At 50.1% G+C, this 23,577-nt stretch overlaps 1 protein-coding gene and 1 pseudogene across 1 annotated transcript in view; one reads left to right on the top strand and one right to left on the bottom strand.

Annotated features, from left to right (window-relative positions):
• Positions 1-23,577, top strand: part of LOC126545889 (protein Skeletor, isoforms B/C-like) — a 341,332-nt gene that overhangs the window by 131,728 nt on the left and 186,027 nt on the right. The gene's annotated exons all lie outside the window — the stretch shown is intronic.
• LOC140215301 (uncharacterized) lies at positions 11,464-23,551 on the bottom strand (annotated as a pseudogene).

Below are 23,577 nucleotides of genomic sequence, written 5' to 3'. Positions count from 1 at the left end.
AAGGATGAGCAACGGAACAGGGGTCTTTTACATTGGTAGTTAAAACTTATTTACATAGAACAAGGGGTACTGTTACTAGCCGCATCACTGAGCGCAGTACATCGTTCTGTTGCATGAGCTGCAGGTCAGGAGAGTACATCTTTCCGGCGGGCACACATCAGATCACACCAGCACACACTAGTCCGCTTAGATCCCTTTGATCCTCCCTAGATGTCTAGGTCAGGGAAATCTGCTGTTACGCCTTCCTCCAACCAGAGCGTCCAAAGTCGCGAAGGCCCCGCCTTGAGTCCGACGGCACGCGTAAGCACTCTGGCACCTTTGTTCCCCGAACACCAAGAAAGGAGTGTAGTTTCGTAGACAGGGATTGACACGCTTGACTAAAACTGGCGCGTCTTGGTTCCTGGGATGAGCCAGCAATTAGCTCGAGCATCGGTCAAAGAACCGTGGCGGTTACTGGAGTCCTTGAGGAAATAGCGTAGACTGCCCTTTTCCAGGCGTTTCTTGCTTCCATCGTGGGTGACGGCGACCAGTGAACGATCAATCGACACTCGATCCGCCCAACGTCTATTGCCTTGTTGTATGTCAAGTATTTCCGAGAGTACGCAGTACTAGCTTCACGAAGCGATTCGTCGCAGAGGTGCAGGAGAGGCTAGAAGGTCACTGCCCCCGCTGGCCGATCGTAACAGCTCACAGTGGCTACAACATTTTTGGTTAAATATTTGTGGGTTCACTGGGCGAATCCCTTTCAGGAAAGAGCACCGGCCTTCGAGCAAAATCACGTAGCACCCACCTTCCATCTCGGTGGCTTTGTAGCGCGCGCTTCCCAGACCCGCTAAACGCAATATTTCGACAACATTATTTCGGGAATACAGTAGTGACCGCATACATCATTCTACGCTGCATCGGCTCGCCAGGCGAATGAAAAGCTAATTATCTTGTTACGTGTTCGTCCACCCCCTGACCTTTTGCATCTCTCAGCCTGAAAGAAGCTTTCAGAAAATGTCACGGGAAGATCCGCTGGTATGCCGGCCACTGTGAGCATGCTGACTTGGAGATGGTAGCAAACCCTGCGTGTTTATACACCCATCCGGTACTCCGTCTTTGTAAATGCGGCTGTGATAGTTGCTAACTGACAAGAATGTTCACATGCAGTTGAACACGATAGCACAACGAAAGCAAAATATTTGAGTCGGAATACTCAATAGGGCGTGTGCTGTTGCTTTTACGATGCTTCTCAACGCAGTAACAAGGGCGCCGTCATTATGATTTAAGGCAGCGTATGCCGAACCGTTGTTGACTTCGCCGCGTAATGGACCATAGGTATCGTACTCAAGCTGAATATCGCTCTAAACCTGAGAAGCATGAAAAAAAAAAACTGATGTAAGAACCTAAAGCACGACATGGATGGATGGATGGATGGATGGATGGATGGATGGATGGATGGATGGATGGATGGATGGATGGATGGATGAATGGATGGATGGATGAATGAATGAATGAATGGATGGATGGATGGATGGATGGATGGATGGATGGATGGATGGATGTGTGTGTGTGTGTCTGTCTGTCTGTCTGTCCGTCCGTCCGTCCGTCCGTCCGTCCGTCCGTCCGTCCGTCCGTCCGTCCGTCCGTCCGTCTGTCTGTCTGTCTGTCTGTCTGTCTGTCTGTCTTATGAGCGTCCCCTTTGTAACGGGGCGGTGGGTTGCGCCACCAAGCTCTTGCTATTATACTGCCTGATGTCCTACCTAGGTTAAATATTAAAAAAGACAAAAAAAAACACTATGAACTACCACGCCCAAATTTTCTGATCCCCTATTTCGAACTGTGCTTTTGACGTCTCCGTTTTTTTTTTCGTTTCCCTGCTTTTCTTCCACCAATCCTCCAATCGCCTTTTACTAATGCCTATTGCGGACATGTTTACTTTTCCACTGCTCTCGCTGAACCCAAGTGCTTCAAGGATTACAGTGGCGCCTAAATTGACCGCTGAGTAGACGTCTTCACATTCCAATAAAACATGCTCCATAGTCTCCCTAGCTTTGCCGCAGCAAGCACATGCTTCTTCTTCCGTCTTATATCTCGCTTTATAGGTGCGGGTTCTAAGGCATCCCGATCTCGCTTCGAAAAGTAATGAGTTTCCCTTTGAGTTATCATAAATTGTTTCTTTCCTGATTTCGTTTTTTCCTCTTAAGTAGTTACTCAGGGCAGGTTTCTTTTCCATTGCCGCCACCCATGAGATTATTTCAGCCTCTCTGACTTTCCGCTTGACCTTTTTTGTTGCTGTGTTGCCCACCCTACAGGCCGCATACTTGCTGGTAAGCTTCCTAGTTCTTTTCCTCCACTGTGAATCAATGTTTTTCCTGTACAGATAGATACCTGAACACTCTCTCAGTCCATTTACCTTCTTCGATATTCCTCAGCCGTTCTTCATACGCAATTTTACTGCGAGCTTCCCTCACTTCAAAACTAGTCCAGCCCATATCACCCTGCGCAGCTTCATCTGTTGTCTTCCCGTGAGCGCCCAATGCGAGGCGACCCACTGACCTTTGGTTCCCGTCAAGTCCTGATTGTACCCCTGATTTAAAGCAAACGACCGCATTTCCAAAAGTAAGTCCTGGAACCATTACACCTTTCCACACTCCTCGGGGGACCTCGTACCTATTGTATCCCCATAGCGCTCTCTGCTTCATTATGGCTGCATTTCTCTTCCCCTTCACTGTTATTCTTTTTTCCTGTGTTTCCATATATCTATTGCCTTCGTTTATCCATATACCGAGATATTTATATTCTGTTACCCGAGGTATTTCCTGGCCCTGTATCTCCACTCTCTGTTCACTGTTTTCATTAAATACCATAACACCTGGTTTTCTAACACTAAATTTTAAACCTAAATTGTTGCCTTCCTGCCCACAGATATTAGCCAGACGTTGCAAATCACTTTGCTTGTTTGCTAGCAACACAATGTTGTCCGCATAAAATAAACCTGGGAGCAGCTGCTCTATTACTGTACCTGCCTGTTTGTATGAGAGATTAAACGCGATATTACTTCCTTCTAGCGCCCTCTCCATCCTCACCGTCACATCATAAACAGCAGCGGGGATAAAGGGCACCCCTGCATCAGTCACTTGATATGAACTTTCTCCTCGCTCGTCATCCTTTTTCATTCAACGCAAACGGTATTTTCTAGGTAAATCTTTCTCAAAAGCTGTAGACAATCGTCACCTAAGCCTTCCCCTTCCAGAATGTCCCACAAAATGTTGCGGTCTACGTTGTCATAGGCTCCTGTAATGTCTAAAAGGTTACATATAACGGTCTGCTTTCTACTTTTGATATTTCAATACACTGAGTAAGAACGAATACGTTATCATCTAAAAGCCTATCTATTCTGAAGCCATTCTGAAGTTCTGATATTCATTCTGATGCCATCTTATGAGCGAAGTGCGCCGCCTATAGAGGCGCCACTGTTGCCCACCTAGCGGGCGCTCGTGAAAATACTGTCGCGATGCAGTAGCAGACGACAGGGCTACTTTCCAGCAAAGATGGCGGAAATTCTAGGCAGCACTTTCTCCTTTGCTAGGGTGCCAGACCGTTACTTCACCAGTGGCAGCTGCTGGAAAGGCGCGGACATGTACGTGATGTTACCGGAGTTTGGGACGTCCCAGTCAACACCACCTAGACTTTTTCAGGCCTCCGCACTCCTGTCGCTGCGCTCGGTGACGCCAATGTACCTTGCCCGAGCAAACGTTTTTTATGCTTGCTCGATAAATGGCGCAAATCGTCACCGCTTTCCGGGCACGATGCGTGAACAAACATGCCGAACTTTCCGGAGCAGTGGGTGCCGTTCGTTGTCTCGTTGTACGTTTCTGGAACTGTTTTGCGATAAATTCTGTGCATAAGTGGCGCTTGTTTCTCGCGTGCCTGGAAGTATGCACGGGCTGGTGCTGCGTGCGCAGAGGTGATTACGACGGAGGGTTGGGTTGTTTTCGTTCCCGAGTGCAAGCAAAGTGCCTAACTGTAACATGAATGTTGCACCCTTGAAAGACCCCGAGGTTCCTGGTCAGCATAGCTCTTCATTTTCTGCTTCCTTTCTCTGTTAAATGTTTCAAGTTCCTCAACGCGGGGTTTTTCATGGATCTGTGGCAACTTGGTGCGAATCTTCCTTCACAAGACGAGTTCAGCCGGCATGTAGCTGGTTGTGGAGAGTAGCGTTGCTAAGGTACTCACTGAGCGCTTATTCCCAATTGCTTCCTGCCGCCTTCACAGTTTTCTTTATATTTCTGATGAATATTTCCACCTCGATGTTTGCTTGTGCCCAAAGTGGTGTTGTCCTGTGATGTCGAATGCATTGAGCTCCATGAATGCAGCGAATTCATGCCCAAAGAATGGAGGGACATTGTCAGTATTCAGCACATAAGGCAATCCATGCACGGAGAGCATGTCACCCAGCCTCGCTGTGACGCTTTTCGTGTTCAATGAAGACAGTGTTGCAATCACAGGGAAACGAGATTGTTCATCCACCACCACTAACACATTTGTTGCCAGGCAAAGGGCCAGCGAAGTCTGCTGCCAGTGACTGCCAAGGGCCATCTGGGAGTTGCGTCATACACAAAGGTGGACACTTTTTCTCTACAACAGCTCTCTTACTGAGTTCACTGTCCTTGACTTCAGATTCAATTTTTCTGGCAATGCCTGGGAATCAACTATTCTCGCTGATTAGTTTAGTTTTGACTATTCCCTGGTGTACCCTGTGAGCCAACTTGATGCCTTGTAACTGCACTTCCTCCGGAATCACGAGTCTTGGTCCTCTCAAGACAACATCATTGTCTGCAACTGTTAGCTCATCTCTGATCTTGCTGAATAGCTTGATCTTGCCGTCGTTTCACAATTTCTCTGATGACGTCTGATCACCCGTCCTTAGGGCTGTGATGATGAAGGGACATGCATTCACATGTCCCTCTTGCACGCCTTTTGTACTACTTGCATTGCCACAGCTTTAGGCACAGCAAACTTCAGGACAAAAGAAACATATTCTTCTGTTGCAGTTGACTACAACAGAATATTGCCAGGACCTTCACACAGCTGACAGCCACTCGATGCAATTCGGTGCCACATGCTAGGCATGTTGGGTGGCTCCCAAAAGAAGATAACGACGAAGGTGCCAGAATAGCATTATAAAAGATCTGTAGCGTCAACCGAAGTCTTTTGTGGCTTTGTCTGCGACAAACTGGTGGAGGTGCTGGGTACGCGTCTATGTGCTCTGACCCCCAGGAACTGGAAGCGGACAACCTACGCAAAAGCCGACGGCTTCGAAGACTGCCTCCGGAAAAGGGCCTGCACGATCTGCCGAGGATGTCCACCACAACCGCAAGCCAGACACAGGAGACATACGGTACGGGACACCCTCCAGCGTCACTGGTCCTCCACACGCCACACTGGTGGCGGCCGTTCCATAGTGAGCGTTTTGAGGACGCGGAAGACTGGCTCGATGACTTCGATCGTGTGGCTGATGTCAATTATTGGGATGAACAGAAAAGTTAAGGAACGTGTACTTCGTCCTAGAGGACTCTGCCCGAACATGGTTCGCTAACCACGAGCCATCGATCAACACCTGGCAAGGATTTCAACGGCAGATACGCGCTACGTACAGCAGTCCCGCAAGAAACGAGTGAGCAGAGCAAGTCCTTCAGAGCAGGGTTGGAAAGCCGAACGAAAGCGTAGCCATGTTCGTAGAGCGTGCTGACCCTGGCATCACAGAAGCGAAGGTCCGCCTGCTGATGCGTGCAGTGAAAGAGCAGCTGTTTGCTGGACTGATGCGAAGACCTCCAGCTACAGTAGCTGAGTTCGTCAGTGAGGCGACAAGAATGGAGCGAGTCCTTCAGCAACGCTCCTCGGTCTACGATCGCCAAATCAGCCTGGGATCAGCATCATCGCTCTCGTTGCCCTGTGACACTGATGCGCTTCGAGAGCTTGTGCGAAGCGTCGTGCGTGAGATGTTTGATCGACTACAGGGAGTGCAATTTCAACCGACGGTAACATCCCTCACAGATATCGTCCACGAAGAAGTCCGCCAGGTGGCACAGCCATTCGTGCAAACCAGACCTGACGCCGCCCCCGTACTGAGTTATGCGCAAGCAGTGAGGCTACTTGCGCAACTCGTGAACCACCGTAACCCGCCTTCTTCTGCAGAACCGCTGTGCCACTTCCAGGGCCAAGCTTCACATACAAATATGTACGGGTCCACAAGCCCGCGAGCCAATACGCGAAAGTCAGACGTGTGGCGCACACCTGACTATCAGCCACTCTGCTTCCACTGTGGCGAAGAGGGCCACTTGTACCGTGCCTGCTACTACCAAAGAATAGGACTCCAGGGCTATCACCCCGGTGCTCCTCGCCCACGTGAGGGAGAGCGCCCGAGAGAAATCGAGCAATATCAGGCCAGTCAACCTTCGTCGCCGTACGCGCTGTTCCCACCGGATGAACAGTCCCTGCCAACGACCCGATCTCCGTCTCCGCATAGGCGCCAGTCACGATCACCACCTCCTCGACGATCGGCGTCACCCAGGCGCTTTACTACGTTCTCCGCTCCCGTTTGCAACCGGCCCACGAGCCCAATTTGGGGAAACTAAGAACAGCGACCTCCGGAGGTGGGGCCGCTGTCCAACGCACTTCGAAAGATCCTCCGCTGCGACACCCCTACGACGACGACGATAACGACGACGACAACGACGACTGCGTACCTTCGGCACCTTCCTTCGAAAACCGTGAACCTGTTTCAGCCGACATACTCGTTTCTGTAGATAACCACCTGGTAACCGCTCTTGTCGATACTGGTGCCGATTATTCTGTCATGAGCGGACAACTGGTTACTGCACTTCGCAAGGTGACGACACCGTGGCCAGGACCTATGCTCCGTGCAGCCGGCGATCATGTTCTCATGCCGATCGGCAAGTGCACTACGAGGGTACAAATTCGTGAGGCCACATTTGTCGGTTCATTTATTATACTGGCAGAGTGCCCTAGGCAGGCCATACACGGCACGGACTTCCTTCGGGAGTACGGCGCAATCATAAACCTTCGGGAGTTGCTTGTCACTTTTTCCAGCGGACACGCAAGTCATTCGGACGACTATCACCCACAATTCACGGTGTGACACGTTTCGGATGACTGCGCTACTTTACGACCCCGGAGTACTGCGTTGATCGCCGTAGAAACAGACGATGATCCTCCCCATCTCGGAATCGCTGAAGGCAATCTGTCAGTCTTGTTGGCTCGAGAGGTTTGCGTAGCACGTGGCATCTTGCAGCTGTCGTCACGTACTGCCCAGATTTTAGTGGCCAATTTCAGTCGTGAATACCAGCACTTCGCCCCACGAACTGCCATCGCCTATTTGGAGCCAGTCAGAGACTCCTGCTTGTTTACCTGTAGTACACAATGATGGAGATTCTAACTGTGGCGTACCAGCCAACAGCACAATTGATGTGAATTCTAATTTATGAGGTGAACAACAAGCTAGCATTCGAAGCCTTTTACAGTCTTTTGCGGACTGTTTCGCTTCAACATCGAAGGTCAACCAAACGCCTATTGCGAAACACGGAATTATTTCAAATCCCAATGAAAGACACGTGCGCCAACGTGCCTACCGTGTTTCTCATAAAGAGCAAGACGCCATCCAAAATTAAGTCCAACAAATGCTTACCGACGACATCATACAGCCCTCCACCAGTCCATGGGCGTCACCTGAGATTCTGATGAAAAAGAAAGACGGTACACTGCGTTTTTGCATTGACTATCGCAAGATTAACAACGTTACCAAGAAGGACGTTTATCCCCTTCTCCTTATCGACAACTCTTTGGACCGCCTTCGATATGCTCCATACTTCTCATCGATGGACCTTCGCAGCGGCTACTGGCAAATAGAGGTTGATGACCGTGACCGTGAGAAAACCGCATTTATTAGGCCTGACGGACTCTACGAATTCAAGGTCCTTCCTTTCGGATTGTGCTGTGCGCCTGCTACTTTTCAACGCGTGATGGACACGGTTCTATCAGGTCTCAAGTGGCAGTCATGCCTTGCCTATTTAGATGATATCGTTGTGCTTCCAGAACTTCTGAGCAGCACCTCCAGCGCTTACAAGCAGTTCTTGACGCAATTCGTGCTGCTGGTCTGTCTTTAATGCCTGAAAAATAGCATTTTGGGTATGACGAACTTAAATTTTTAGGCCATGTAATCAGCTACGAAGGCATTCGACCAGACCTCGACAAAACCATTGCAGTTGCTTCGTTTCCAACACCTTCGAACAAACACGAACTCCGCCGTTTTCTAGGGCGTTGCGCATATTATCGACGCTTCCTGGCTAACTTTTCACGGATAGCCGAACCTTTGCAACTGTTAACAAAGGATAATGTTCCGTTTGTCTGGGAGAAGGACCAACAAGGGGCCTTCTGTGAACTCCAGAAACGTCTGCACACACCTCCTGTTCAAGGACATTTTGACGAAGACAGTGACACCGAGTTGCACACGGGTGCCATCAACGATGGCCTTGGTGCCGTCCTCGTACAGTGGCAAGATGGAGTGGAGCGCGTTATTGCGAACACAAGCCGCACTTTGTCTCCAGCTGAAAAGGACTATTCCACTACGGAGAAAGAATGCTTGGGCGTTGTGTGGGCAATTGCTAAGTTCCTACCATATTTGTACGGCCGATCGTTTCGAGTTGTGAGACATCACCATTCATTGTGCTGGCTCGCCAATCTGAAGTATCCATCTGGCCGTCTTTCACGCTGGAGTCTTCGCTTGCAAGAATACGATATGACGATAGTGTTCAAGTCCGGGCGTAAACACACCGACGCCGACTGCCTGTCACGTGCTCCACTTCAACCGTCGCCATTCGACGTTAATCAAGAGGACGCATTTCTTTCCATTATCACAGTCTCAGACATCAGCAAGCAACAGCGCGATGATTTAGAACTCCGGCCTCTCATCGACTACCTTGAGAACCGTCTACCAGAACCGCCTCGTATGTTCGTACGCAAGTTATCCTCGTTTTTTCTCCGCGATGGCGTCCTCTACTAATTGGGTTTTCACTCCACCGCAACCGCCTGCCTCCTTGTAGTGCCGTCTTCACTACGTGACGACATCCTGTGGGCCTCTCACGACGAGCCATCTTCGTGCCACTTGGGATTCGCACGGACGTTTTCATGCATATGCCAAAAGTACTTCTGGCCTAACCTTCGCCGTGACGTAAAGCAATACGTGAAGACATGCCCCGACTGCCAGAGACGCAAGACACCATCCGTGCGTCCCGCTGGATTTCTCCATCCCGTGGATCCTCCGCGGATCTCTTTTCGCAGGTTGGCATAGATTTGCTTGGACCATTTACCACGTCGAGGACTGGTAACCGACTACCAGACTACCTTACAGACTACCTTGCACGTTACCTTCAACCCCGAGCTCTCCCACGAGGTACTGCTAATGATACTGCGCCTTTCTTTGTACATGTTATCGTACTCCGCCACGCTGCTCCAACAGTGGTTATAACCGACCGGGGAACAGCATTTACAGCGCAGCTCACAAAAGATATCATGCTTCTCAGTGGTATAGTTGACCGCAAAGCCACTGCTTGCCATCCTCAGACGAATGGGCTCACAGAAAGGCTAAACAAAACGATCGCTGATATGATTTCCATGTATGTTAACGTCGACCACAAAAACTGGGACGGCGTTCTCCCATATGTTATGTTTGCATATAATACTACCGTTCAAGAAACTACCAGCTTCACCCCTTTTCGCTTGGTGCATGGCCGGGAAGCTGTCACAACGTTGGACGCAATGCTTTTACCCACCGACTGTCCTAATGTTGTCACTGATGCTGCCGAATTCGCTGGTTGAGCCGAAGAGGCACGTCAGCTCGCACGAATGCGTATCTGCTACCAACAGCACAGCGACGCCGACCGATACAACCTTCGTCACCGCGACGTCACTTATCAACCCGGTGACAAAGTAAGGGTGTGGACAGCGATCCGCCAGCGTGGTGGGTCGGAGAAACGTTTGCGCCACTACTTTGGAACTTATAGGATCGTTCAACGCGACGTCACATGCGAAGTGCTTCCTGAAGCAGAAGGCACCACTCGCCGTCCCCGGCGCCCACGTCTGTCCGATGTGGTTCACGTCTCTAGGTTGAACTATACTACTCCCGCTGACCGCAAAGCTCTACACCTCTCACCATCTACCTCTTCCTTAACAGTATCACCGTGGCAATCTCCAGTGCACCAATGTTCCCCATCCAGACAATGATTCTAGGGAGGTGGATAATGCCACGACCTTGACATAACTGACACCCACTCGGTGCAATTCGATGCCACATGCTAGGCATGTTGAGTGGCTCCCAGAAGAAGACAACGACGAATGTGCCAGGACAGCTTTATAAAAGATCTACACCGTCGACCGAAGTCTTTTGTGGCTTTGCCTGTGACAATATTCTGTTCTGTTATTCTTCGATTATCTGTCCTGTCCAGAATGCATATCTGCACTCTCTCTTGTTGGTGGGTGTCTGGAAAGGTATTCGGCAGGGTTTTCCAGGTATGTGCTGGATGTCAAAGAAGTTGTATTGTAGCTTAAGAGTGAGGCGTTCAAGTCTTGGTCACAGCTTTGCACTGGGGTTCTTGATTATCGTCACTAGTGCTAGATGATCCGCCTTGAACTTGCCTCTAGCAATGTACATGCGGAATTGTTCAATCGTTGACACCATGGCCAGCATCTTTTTTGTCAATCTGAGGGCACCTCCTCCCAGTTGGCATTAATGCTCTGCTGTAATATGCTAAGATGTTGGGTTCCCTTTCCTTTGGAGTTTCTTGGACCAACACTCCTGCCATTCACTCAGGTCCTGCATCTGTGATGCATACGATTTCTTGTTTGGATCAAAATAGGCTAGGGTGCGAGGTCTAGATAGCTCCTGTTTTACTTCATCCAGCGCTTTCTGGTGCTCCTCCGTCTAGCAGAGCTCACCGTCAGTATGCGTGAGGCTTCTTAGTGGTTCCACTGTTTAGGCCAGGTAAGGAATGAAACAGCTGCAGTAGTTTGCCATTCCAAGTAGACTTCTGAATTGAGTTGGATTTCTTTTCAGCGCCACTTTTGCCACTGCTTCTACTTTCTCAGGGTCAACACTGACTCCGCTGGCAGAGAACACGTGACCGTAGAATTTCAGGCTCCTCGATCCCACCACACACTTTTTCTCATTCAAAGTGAGCCTAGCATCTTCTAAGTGCCTGAGCACCAGCCGCAGTCTCCGATCAGGCTCTTCAATTGTGCGGTCTGAGACAAGGATGTCATCACAAATGTTGATGATGCCATCTTCGTTGGGACCACTTGTCTTATGGCATCCTGAAATATCTCCGTAGCAGCATTCACTCCAAACAGGAGCCTCTTGTATCTTCTTAGTCCACAGTGGATGGAAAAAGTTGTTATCATTCTTTAATCTTCCAGCTCTAGCTGGTGGTACCCCTTGTTAAGGTCCAACTTAGAGAATGCTACACCATTTAGGACGCTCATTACATCTTCAAGAGCAAGCATTTAATGCGCTTTCGGGCTATGGCTCGGTTCGCTTCTCGCATGTCAATGCATATTCTCACATTCTTGTCATTTCGCTTGGGCATAATTACTATATCCGACGCCCATAGGGTAGGCCGTGTTACCCGTTCTATGATGTCCTGGTCTTCTAGGCGTTTCAGTTGCGCCTTCACTGCATCTCTCATCTGAAAAGGGATTCTGCGATGTCGAACAACTGGCTTCACGTCACTGGAAATGGCCAACTTCACCTGAAAGCTCTTCAGCCTTCCGAGTTTCCTTAACAACTTGCGAAATTCTTTCTTGATGTTCACTGGAGTTCCTTCTGTGGTTGTCTGGACTATCTTGATTAGCTCTAGCGCTGTTACTGTTTTGTAACTCAGAAGCCCCCCGACGCTTGCCATCCTTTCACTACGCACACAGTTGCCTGGACACTTGTTTGATGCCACAAAAACTTGCACTGAACATTCCAATCACAGGGATTTCTTGTGTGACAACATACGGGATGAGACGCGTAGTTGTCCTGTCCAATCTGGTCTGGAGTTGGTGTCGCCAGATCTATTCTCCCACTACATTAACACCTGCACCTGAGTTCACAAAAAATTGTAGTGGAATTCCATTTGCAACCGCTATCACCATTGGCAGTTCACTTCTTGGGCTATGCACCCCGAAGACTGATTCGTTAGAGCTCGACCGCTCAAGAGCGTTTCCAGGTCAGTTGGACTTGTCCAGGCAACGTAGTTTCTGTGGCTGTGATCTTGCATAATCTGGCAAAATGATTCTTCAGGCAGCTGTGCCAGGTAGCTCCCCAGGCTTGGCATCTCGTTCGTTACAGCGCAACACAAGACAAGGACAAAAGAACGTATAAAACGCGCCGTGTCGTCGCTTTATACCTTCTTTTGTCCATGTCTTGTGTTGCGCTGTAACGAACCTTACTATGAATCCCAACCAACTGGCCCAACTTGCCGTCTTGATAGGCATCTCGTCTTGCCCCCTTTGTGAGGCCATGTACCTCCACAGTGTGAACAGCTTTCCACTTTCTTGTGCTCTTTTAAGTGCTCCTGGCTAACACCTGAACTAGAATTCATTTTCTTGACAATGAGCTTCTGCACCGGCTCTTCGGCCACGGTACGTTCCATGGTGGCTGCTTGGTGTTCGGCGATTTCAAGGCTACGGACGATTGCCAGCAGCTGCGTTAGCGTGATGTCCCATTCTCGCAGTGCGCTGCGCCGCAGTTGGGAGGACGACGTGCCCTCGATTATCTATGAAACAAGTTCTTTGTCCACCTCTGCAAACTCAGAAGTCACCGCAAATTTTCCCAGTCGCACTTGGAACTGGTCGTGTGATTCTTCTAGGTTCTGTCTTCCTTGTCGAAAAACATGGCACTCATACACGGCGTTCGTTTTGCGCGCAAAATATTCCTTTAAAAACCCCATGAGCGCGATTTTGTGCGCGACAGCGACGAGCGACGGATCGGGCCGTCGCGTGAACAGATCGCTCGGTCTTGTCGCGCGATCGCTCGGTTCTGCAAACCTAGAATTCGTCGCTCGTCGCCCGGAAGTGCTATGAGCGACGAGCCAATAGCGCGAAGCCGGAACTGGATATACATAACTCAAGTACTTCCGATTGTCGCACGGAACGAGCAAACGAGTGAATTTTTATACCTGCAAGGAGAAGAACCTACTGCAAGACTTTCAGAAATATTTCATCCTGCTTTTTACAGTAAAATACATCAACTTAAGTTAATAAAGTACGCGTCACGCTAGTTTCGGCGCCTATATTGCTGCCCTCATACCGGCAACACTGGAGAGACGTCGCTCGAAGTCATCGCTCGCATGGGGTACGACTTCTAGGCGACGAGCGAACGCGGCACCCATCTCCATCGCATCGCTTGTCGCTGTGGCGTGCAACATCGCTTCCATGGGGTTTGTACTTTAGGCCTGCCAGGGCGGTTTTATAATCCTCTCCCATATCGGACAGAGTCAAAAATGTGTCGTGCACAGCTTCTCCAGCGTATTGGAGGATCATGGTGCGCGTGCGCGTGGTCTCTGTGACGTTCCCGGCTTCCAGGAAGTTATCTAAACGTTTCTGCCATCTTAGCCATCTCTGTGCGAGCGATGTTGGGTCCGAGTGTGCGTCAAGAGGCGGAAGACGGTGTTATGGTTGGGGTCGGGCTTGAAATAGATGGTAGCTGGCCCATGCCGTCGTCCAACTTATCCACGCTGATGACGTTGTTGAAGGCAGAGACTTGTTCTCAGCGCGAACGAGGAATATGGGATTTATTTACAGTATCTACATGAGAACGTTACAGTTCATTGGTCTAACATGACTGATAGAGAATGCACACTGAGGAGCCGCCAGCGGCTCCTTAAATACACTATGTCCTTCCTAGATCCCTAGGTGAGGGAAAATGGCAGTTCACCGTCGACCAATTCGGAGCGTCCAAAGTCATCGTAGCCTACCCGCCTTTGAGGGGAAGGTTTTACACATTCACTTCCGCACAGGTTTCACTGACCACATGGAGGCGAGACGGTTCTCGCAGACAAGGGTCCTGCCCCGAGCAGGCGCCTCTTGATCCCAGTGTCGACTCCGCAGACAGAGGCCGCCGCGTCTGTCCGTTGACTGACGATTTCAAAGAACCGTGAGACGCCGCCACAAAATTTCTTATTCCAGTAGTTCCACCGCTTGAAATAAGAATGACGGTGACGGCGAATACACTAACAATACATGGTCTGTGGACTGCGTATGGACATCTCGGCATCGTTCGGTTGGGGACGCGGCGCATTGTGGTCCTTACAAAGCGAGTCGTCGCAGCAGACATGGTGGCGCCAACGGGTTGGGGGCTGACGTATTGTTGTTTTCAAAGCGAGTCGCCGCAGCAAACGTGCCGGCGCCATTCCAGCGGTCGCTTCCCGGAAGATCGCCAGCTCCCATCGGTAAAACGTAACAGCTCCTCCATGGCCCGCGAAATCTCGCCTGGCCAGTGCTGATAATCGCTGAGCAGGAAGAGAATGGCTGTTGGCAAAGGGGAAGAGGGTGTGAAAATTCTCCAATCGTAACTGTTTTCAGCTCGGCCGGCCACCTCGTGCCCTGGCCGACAACATGGCCCAGATAAGTAACCTGCGAACAGCCAAACCTACGCTTTTCCGCCTTCATCGTTAAGCCGGCTTCCCTCAACCGTGAGCTCACCTGTTTGAGGTGCGCTATGTGCTGTTCCCAGCTGTCCAAATAAATTGCAAGGTGAACTCCTGCGAGTCTTTTAGGACAATATCTATTAACTTAGAGAAGCTAAACGGCGTGTTCTTCAGCTCGAAGCTGAGGGCGAGAGGGCGAAAAGGGCCTACAGGTGAGATAAATGTGGCATAGCGGCTGGCACTTTCTGAAAGGGGAACTCGCCAGTATCCCCGCACGAGATATATAGTTGAAATGTATTTAGCAGCGCTAACTCTTTCAATTCGTTCCTCAATGTTTGGTATCGGGTACAGCTGATCCCTAGTGATGGCATTTAACTTCCTGTAGTCTACACATGGATGAGGGTCCTCATTAGGGGTTTCTACAAGTATTAGTGGTGACGTGTAGTCACTCTCAGCAGGCTCAATAAATCCCAACTCTAGCATGCGCTGTATCTCTGCCTCCATAATCTCTCTCTGTCTTGGAGACACCCTGTAAGGCTTTGATCGTACGGGTTCGGTTGATGTCAGCTCTATTTCATGGGTTATTAGTTTGGTTCTACCCGGCCGATCGCTGAATCTGTCGAGATTTTCCCCCACCATCCCTTTTAGCTCATCTAGCTGTTCGGGTCTGAGAGCGTGCGAGCTGACCGAATGTTTTACCACTTCTTCCAGGCTGACTTCAGAGTGGGAGGTCGCCTTACGCTCATTAAACTCGGTACTAGTGTCATCCTGCTCTTTGATGGTAGAGTTAACAACTCCGCTCCGCTCTACGTACGGTTTCATCAAATTGCAGTGGTATATCCTCACCTCCTTCGTGCGACCGGGCATTTTCAGAGCCACGTCCTATATGGTCGCCGCACGTATGTGCCAGGCGATGACAACGACGCTGAAGTAGAGCGCGAGTAGAAAAACAGAGACGACAACGACGTCGTGTTGACTGCTCTGATAAAGTGCTTTCATACGTCCTCTACACTGGCTTTCCCGTCTCCTACTAGGCTGTGACACTGGTGGAGATGCTGGGTAGGATTGCCTCATGCTCGGCACCCCTTCGCGGAGCCATACATCGAACGCGGAATCACCTTTGTTCGTCGGTATAGTCGCCGCCTGTATAGTCGCCGCCTGCTAGGCCTGACGCCCGAGTTCAACCCTCTGCAGGACCCTGCAGGAACGCGTCTACCCACTTCCGCCATGGCTACTGCTACTGCATCGCAGGTGACGCTGCAGAGTCCTAAGATCCCAGAAAGTTTCCATGGTGACGCTTTTGAAGATGTCCAAAATTTGCTGGACCAATTTGAGCGTGTCGCTAGTTATAATGACTGGGGCTCCCAACAAAAGCTGGCTAACGTCTATTTTGCGCTTCAAGACAGTGCGCGGACGTGGTTTCTGAACCGGGAGAGACGTTTGACCACATGGGATGCCTTCCGCACCCAGCTGCTAGACACATTCACTAGTAGCGACAGAAGAGACAATGCGCAGCGCCTGCTCGAATCCCGTATTCAAAAACCAAATGAGAGCGTTGCCATGTTTGCAGAAGATATGGCCCGCCTTTTCCGCAGAGCAGACCCTGAGATGGCCGAAGAAAATAAGTTACGCTATCTCTTGCGTGGAGTGAAGGAGGAACTGTTTGCCGTACTCGTGAGGAACCCACCGACGACAGTGGCCGAATTCACCAAGGAGGCTACCGCTATAGAAAGGGCACTACAGCAACAGTACCGCCAATATGATCGCAAGACCTCACCGGTAAATGCTTCAATTCTATGTGAGAGCTGCGGCACGTAAGTCAATAATAAGTCAAAAGCTGGCCGACAGGCTGAGAAAAGTGAAGACGCCGTGGACCAGGCCCAGCATCAGAACTGCCGGCGGACAGTTGATGACGCCGATTGGAAAATGCACAGCCAGAATAGTAATCGCCGGTGCAACCCTCGTCGCCACCCTCGTCATTCTCTTTGAGTGTTGTAAGGAGGTTATATTGGGGATGGATTTCTTGAGAAAGTACGGTGCAGTGATTAATGTCCGTGACCTCGTCGTCACATTTTCTACGAGCTCAGACGACGTCGACCCCGCGGAACACCAGCCACCCCGCTTACGTATCGCCGACGACGACGTCACGCTTCCGCCGCGAGGCTGTTCCCTCGAACCTGTTATCTGCGAGAACTTGAACACCGGGACTGGCGTCGCTGAACACATCGACGCACTGGTACTGAGTCAAGGCGTTTCCATCGCCAGGGCCGTAATTAACGTACACGACGGACGTGCTGAACTCCTACTGACGAATTTTACCAGGGAACGTCGATACATTGTTAAAGGCACGGCTGTTGCTTACTTCGACGAATTTACCTCAATACAGGAGTGCCTCTTAGTGGAGCACGCGACGTCCACCGCGGCTATGCCTGCCCCTGTGGTTGATATCAGTCCCACCTTATCACCGTCGAACGCAACAGCCTTCTTGAGCTCATCGATGAATTTAAGAACTGCTTCTCATCCACGTCACGAGTTAGCCAGACGCGGCTCACTAAGCACCGTATTGTCACCGAAGCCGACGCCAGACCAATTTGGCAGAATCCAATTTGGCAGAAGAGAGCGAGGTAATACAAACACAAGTGAAGACGATGCTTGAGGACGGGGTTCTTCGGCCATCTAAGTGTCCTTGGGCATCGCCTGTGGTATTGGTGAAAAAGATGGACGGGAGCCTGCGCTTCTGCGTCGACTATCGAAAACTCAACCAGATCGCAAAGAAAGACGTTTATCCGCTACCGCGTATCGACGATTCACTGGACAGGCTACGAAAGGCACGTTACTTTTCGTCGATGGACTTGGAAAGCGGCTACTGACAAATAGAAGTTGATGAGAGAGACTGTGAGAAGACCGCTTTTGTGACGCCCGACGGACTTTATGAATTTCAGGCGCTCCCGTTCGGTTTGCGTTCTGCGCTAGCAACGTTTCAACGTTTAAGGGGCACGGTACTCTCAGGCCTCAAATGGCAAACCTGTCTGGTGTACCTCGACGACGTCATTGTTTTCTCGGTCAAGTTCGAGGAACACTTACGGAGACTAAAGACGGTCTTTGAAAAGATACGCTCAGCTGGTCTAACTTTAAAACCTGAAAAGTGCCAGTTTGGCTTTGAAGAACTACAATTTCTCGGTCACGTTGTTAGTCGTGAAGGTGTCCGACCTGACCCTGGTAAAATATCTGCCGTTGCTAATTTCCCAACGCCATCAGATAAAAAGGCCTTGCGGCGTTTTCTGGGTTTGCACCTACTACCGACGGTTTATTGCGGAATTTTGGCGCATCGCATGGCCATTAACACATCTGACCAGAGAAGATGTCTGCTTCCTGTGGGGTGAAGACCAGCAACGGGCATTTCACGACCTACGGCAACGGCTGCAGACGCCTCCCGTGCTCGCACACTTTGATGAAAACGCCCCTACGATTCTTCATACCGACGCTAGTAATGTTCGCCTTGGCGCAGTGCTTGTACAGCGGCAGGTCTGCATCGAAAGAGTGATTGCTTACGCCAGCAGGACGCTATCAAGGACGGAGGCTAACTACTCCACTGAAGAAAGAGAATGTCTTGCAGTGGTGTGGGCCGTCCTGAAATTTCGACCATATTTGTATGGTCGGTGTTTCACCGTTGTCAGTGATCATCATGCACTTTGCTGGCTGACTAATTTAAAAGATCCAGCTGGTCGGCTTGCGCGCTGGTGTCTTCGGCTCCAAGAGTTCGACTTCACGGTTGTATACAAATCGGGGGAAACGACACACCGACGCCGACTGCCTCTCTCGGTCTCCTGTTGAGACTGCGGTCCACGACGATATGACACGGCTTTTCTAGGCGTGCTAGATACAGTCGCCGTTTCACGCCACCAATGCGAGGATTTAGAACTGGTTCCTCTTTTCGATTATTTAGACAGAAGAACAAGCAGCGTGCCGAGGTTATTCGCGAGAGGGCTGCCCTTATTTTGCTTCCGCCACGACGTTCTCTATAAAAACTTTTCACCTAGTGGCAGCGGCTACCTACTCGTCATTCCCGCATCTCTTCGCGACGAAGTCCTACATGCCTGTCACAACGAGCCGACCGCTGGTCACTTGGGCTACACCCGCACATTGACAAGAATTAGGCTAAAGTACTATTGGCCGAGACTTGCGTCGATCATGAAACGTTACATACAGACATGCCTGTATTGCCAGCGCCTCAAAGCCCCACCCGGCAAGCCAGCTGGACTGCTGCATCCTATTCAGGTAGCGCAAGCGCCGCTCGAACAAATTGGCATGGACCCTTTAGGACCGTTTCCACTGTCTACTGGCGGAAATAGATGGATGATCGTCGTCACAGATTACCTTGCTCGATACGCCGAAAGAGGGGCTATCCAAAGTGTAACAGCAGCCGAAGCAGCGCGATTTTTCATCGCAGCCGTCGTCCTAAGGCATGGCGCTCCCGCAGTGGTCAGAACAGACAGATCATCTGCGTTCACGGCTGCGCTTCTCGATACCGTTTTGCGACTAAGTGGTACCACTCACCGAAAGACCGCGGCTTATGATCCCCAAACCAATGGGCTAACAGAACGTTTGAATAACACTCTGGCAGACGTGATAGGTATGTACATCGGCGTCGACCACAAGAACTGGGAGGAGATTTTACCATATGTTAGATTTGCGTATAACACGGCTCGCCAAAGACAACACGCGTGACGCCTTTCAACCTCATTTACGGCCGGGAAGTGACAACAACGTTGGACGCAATGCTGCCACACGAGTGCCGTGACGACGAGACTGGTACCCAGGAGTTTACGCAACGCGCAGAGGAGGCAAGGCAGCTTGCGCGTTTTGCGAATCCAAGAACAACCGGAATACGATGCCCGACACTACAATCTTCGGCACAGAACCCTCACGTACAACATCGGTGACACGCTGTGGGTCTGGACTCCGATTCGTCGGCGGGGCTGTTTGAGAAGCACCTGCAAAGATACTTCGGCCCGTACACAGTTTTGCGTCGCATCAGCGACGCGTATTATGAAGTTGTTCCCGGCAGCCATAACTGCTCCAAACGCAGGCAGCATCTACCCGAGGTTGTGCACGTGCTTCGTATGAAGCCATACTATTCCTCATGACCTCTACTTTGCACCGTCTGTGCACTGCCGTCGAAGGTGGGTGAATCGGGACGATGCCTTTTTTTTCAAAGGGGGGCAAATCCACATCCTATATGGTCGCCGCGCGTATGCGCCAGGCGATGAAAACGACGCTGCAGTAGCGCGTGAGTAGAAACACAGAAACGACAAAGACGTCGCATTGACTGCTCTGATAAAGTGCTTTCATACGTCCTCCACACCGGCTTCCCGTCTCCTACTAGGCTGTGACAGTATCTGAAAGGTTGTGCAACACTTTAACGGGCCCTCCCCAGTGAACTTCAAGCTTGTTCTTTCTTGAAGGTTTTAGGATCCTTACCTGATTTCCGGCGTTAAACCTACGAAACCTCACATTCTTGTCGTAATAGAACTTGCCGTTCTTTTCAGCTACTGCCATGTTCTTTTCGACTAGTTCTTGGGTTGCACTTAGCCGTTCGAGTAGATTTAGCACGTATTCTACCACTGTTGGACTCTCTCCTCTTTCCTACCACATCTCTCTTAACATTCTCAGTGGAGAACGGAGTGTCTTCCCATGCACTAGTTCTGCTGGCGAGAACCCTGTAGCCTCATGAGCAACCGTTCGCAAAGAAAACAAAGTGGCAGAAAGACAATTCTGCCAGTCCTCCTTGTGCCCGTAACATAGCGCCCGCAAAACTCGCCTAAGCACTGAATGCCACCTCTCTACACTATTTGACTGAGGGTGATAGACGGAACTGTGTATCAACTTTACCCCGCACTTTTGTAAGAATGAGGAAGTCAGTGACCTGGTGAATACTGACCCTTGATCCGCCTGAATTTCGGCTTGAAACCCAACTCGTGCGAATACCGTCGAAATCGCGTCTACTACTTCGGTGGAGCTGAGCTCTTTCAGAGGGACTGCTTCTGGAAACTTTGTAGCCGGACACAGCATAGGAAACAAGTTCTTGTAACCCGACTTTGTCTTTGGTGGAGGTCCTACCGTGTCTATCACAAGTCGTCTGAAAGGTTCTGTTATTAAGGGCACTACCTTTAGTGGAGCTTTCCATGTTTCTCCTTGTTTACCCGAGCGCTGGCAGGCGTCGCATGATCTTACAAAGTTTTCTACGTCTTTGAAACAGCCAGGCCAGTAGTATTTCATAAGGAATCTTTCATTCGATTTGTTTATGCCTAGGTGGCCAGACCACCCATTTCGATGACAGAGACTCAAAAGGTCATCCCTGTACTTAGTAGGTACGACTAACTGATCTAGAATCCAGCCCTTTCTGTCTCTGTAGTGCCGATACAACAATCCTCCTCTCTCTTGTATCGTCACGTTGCGCCTAGCAATGCCTTCTTTAGCTGTGTGATGCAATTTAGCTAAGCTGTCGTCATTCTTTTGATCGGCTGCCAGTGACTCTCTGTGCATACGTAAGAGCTTATCAAAGTTCTTTGAGGCCGGTGACAGGAATGTCCCTATCTCGCTTGCGAGTGCGTCAGCTGGCGCTTCCTGCAGACGTGAACTTTGACATCCTAGTGATACACTCTCATTGAGCTGGTCAGCTGGCAGGCTTTCCTCAACCGTTTTTTCGTCCCTCGAGCCTAACTCGGATTCCGTCACTGAAGTTACCTCTTTTGCTGCTTCCGCTCGAACAGCTTTTGCATATTCAACCGAAAGCGACGCGATTTTACGAGCTTGGCCTCGCGTCAATGCCTGTACTACGCCCTCTCCCAATTTAAGCCCTTTGTTACGCAGTAACTTATCCGACCGATTCCAAAAAATGTAAAGATACTGCAGTGACAAAAACTTGGAAACTGCAGCCTCAGTCGCGAGCTCCCCGAACGGTCCACTGATTTTGACTTTGGCCATGAGCAGACACACGCCGTGTTCTTCTACAACCTGTTTGATTCATGCTACTTCTCCCGTGAAGTCATCTACCGTCACGTAGGACAGATGGACAATGTCCACAGTGGCGGCACTGTCTCGCAGCACCCGGCATGGTTTGGCATTACCTTCCACGTCGTTAAGATATGGGCTTAAAAGTTCCGTATTCTTATCTTTTTCATCCTAGGCTTCCGCTAGTCTTCTAGCAGTTTACAGCGATATGTTCTAGTTTGTTGCATTTGTACCAGCGGAGCGGTCTAAAACATTCGAATTTTCTTTTCTGCTCTTTTGTACGGTTTCCCCGTTTGATTTCTCCTGGCTCTTTTCTGAGGGCTTTTCCTCCACGTTTACAGGCTCCGGTCGTCTAGTCTGCGAACCCTTTTTGAAAGGAAATGGTTTCCGCGGTCCATTTCGACCGTCCCAATTTCCGCACTCGGCGTTCAGCTTTCTCCGCGTTGCGTACTCTTCGGCTAATTCAGCCGCCCTTTCCACAGTGTTTACATTTCCTCTGTCTTGCACCCACAGCTTCACAGATTGTGGGGTGCTTCTGTAAAGCTGCTCTAGACACAAGCATTCAATACTCATGTCTCTGCTCTCGTACGCTTCCGCGCTTTTCAATCATTCGACTAGGTTGGCCTTTAAGCTATATGGAAACTCCGGATATCCCTCGCTATCCTTCTTGCCTGTGCTATTAAACGTCTGCCGAAAAGCTTCGGCTGAAAGGCGGTACTTTTTCAAAAGACTAGCCTTAACCTTTGCATAAGCATATGCATCCTGCGCACTGAGTCTGGCCATTACTTCTGCAGCCTCACACGGCAACATAGACAGCAACCGCTGTGGCCATGTACTCGGACCGAAGTTCTCCTTCTTGCAAGTCCTTTCAAAATTTCCGAGGAACAAGCCTATGTCGTTCCCGACCTCAAATGGCTTTAACAGCTTGTCCATGCGGCATCGTTCTGCCTCACTTGATCGTCCCAGAGCCCCTTCACTTCCTTGAGACAACTCCAAACGTTTTATTTCAAGTTCAAGTTGCATTTTTCTTAACTCGCGATGTTTCTCGCGTTGCTCTCGCTTTCTCTGTCCCGTTTCTCTCTTTTCCTAAGAAGTTCCAACCCAATTTCAATGTCCTCGTCACTGGCCTGTTCGGAAATCAGCTGCAATAATACCGATTTTGGCATTTCCTTCCGTACCTCCAGGCCCAGTTCCTCACCAACAACCAAGAATTCGTCTCTCAGCAGTGTCCTTAACTCCATGATTGCTGCTTTACTGCCTTAGTCCTGCTCGCTAAACCTACCTATGAAAACACAACCTAGCTAACAATCAACAATCCAGCTTCCCTACTGTTCTAAACTGAACAACCTCAAAATAAAGCCTACAAAGTCAAAGCCAGAACGAAGAACTAACCGCAGACACATCCACGTCGCAAAGTCCGTCTCACTGCTGTCAGCCATTTGTAATGGTTGGGGTCGGGCATGAAATAGGTGGTAGCTGACCCATGCCGTCCTCTAACTTATCCACGCTGAGGACGTTGTTGACGGGAGAGACTTGTTCTCAACGAGAACGAGGAATATGGGATTTATTTACAGTATCTACATGAGAACGTTACAGTTCATCAGTCTAACATGGCTGAAAGAGAATGCACACTGAGGAGCCGCCAACGGCTCCTTAAATACATTGTGGTGCTTACAAAGCGAGTCGTCGCAGCAGATATGGTGGCGCCAACGGGCTAGGGACTGACGTATTGTTGTTTTCAAAGTGAGTCGCCGCAGCAGACCTGCCGGCGCCATTCCGACGGTCGTTTCCCCGAAGATCGCCAGCTCCCGATGGTCAAACGTAACAGCGAGCAGGATTGTTTCCATGCTTCTCACTTGGGACGTGGCACGAT

This window comes from Dermacentor andersoni, chromosome 1 (genome assembly GCF_023375885.2).
Source record: "Dermacentor andersoni chromosome 1, qqDerAnde1_hic_scaffold, whole genome shotgun sequence".
Taxonomy (NCBI): Eukaryota; Metazoa; Arthropoda; class Arachnida; order Ixodida; family Ixodidae; genus Dermacentor; species Dermacentor andersoni.
This window is presented reverse-complemented; position numbering and strand designations above follow the sequence as displayed.